The 978-nt window shown below is 47.5% G+C and overlaps 1 protein-coding gene across 1 annotated transcript in view; it reads left to right on the forward strand.

Annotated features, from left to right (window-relative positions):
• Positions 1-978, forward strand: part of LOC102004222 (zinc finger protein 75D-like) — a 55,801-nt gene that overhangs the window by 32,208 nt on the left and 22,615 nt on the right. The gene's annotated exons all lie outside the window — the stretch shown is intronic.

Consider the following 978-nt stretch of genomic DNA (forward strand, 5'->3'; position numbering starts at 1 on the left):
GGTGCCTGGGGACACCCAGGTGAATGGGCATCTCAGCTCCCAGGGCAAGAGGGGAGGATGGGGCGGCTGTGGATGGGGCAGGTGGGGATGGCGGGTGGGAGGAGGCCGGAGAGCGGGGCATGCAGGACTCAGGCGAGCTGCAGCAGAAGCCCAGCTGAGCCCAGCACCTGAACTTCACTGCTTGCTGTGCCCAGGCCAACTTCTAGCCCGGGAGGGGTCCAGCTCGGTGCTGCAGGCCCTCCTCTCCTACAAGCAGCACTGACCTGGAGTGGGTCTACTCGCAGGGCCAGGTGGCTCTGCTGGGCTTGGGCTGGGCCCTGTGGCATACTGCATTTCCATTGTTTACAGTATGGTATACATCTGCTAATGAAATACATGCTGTATAGTATTTTACATGAATTTAATATCCTTTCAATAGGTTTCAATTAACATCTTTATATTATTTTAATCTTTTAGCAAAATAATTAAAATCATAAATATTATTTAAGTACCTATACCGCAAAATCCCATCATATAGCCAAGACTGTAGCTGTAGGCCCCTCTCTCCTGCAGTGAAGGCCTTTCTGGAGATAATATAGTTCTCCTAAATTAACATAAATTAGTACTTGGAAAAGTCCTTAAAGGAATTCCCAAGTTCTGCCCAGATTCCAGCATTTACTTCGGTATCCCCCTCCTTTGCTTGAAAACTGAATATAACGGGCCACCCAGGGAAGTCTTGGTTTACCCCAGAAAAACTCGAGTTCTGTAAGAGAGCTGGACCCTCCTGGAGCTCTAAAATCATTTCAATTGCCTCATTTATTTAAGCCTTTGTTGTTCACTCCTTTGGCAGATTGTGGGCCCCATCACCCCAAAATAACTTTGGATTATTAAGCCAATAACAGTGCACATGGTCAGCACAGTCAACTGGTAAATAAAGTTCTTGTTTTCTACATCCAACAGTGGAGTCTATGCTGGCTGTGTTACAGCAATGCTGTGACC

Source organism: Chinchilla lanigera, unplaced genomic scaffold (genome assembly GCF_000276665.1).
Source record: "Chinchilla lanigera isolate Chin_1 unplaced genomic scaffold, ChiLan1.0 scaffold00201, whole genome shotgun sequence".
NCBI lineage: Eukaryota > Metazoa > Chordata > Mammalia > Rodentia > Chinchillidae > Chinchilla > Chinchilla lanigera.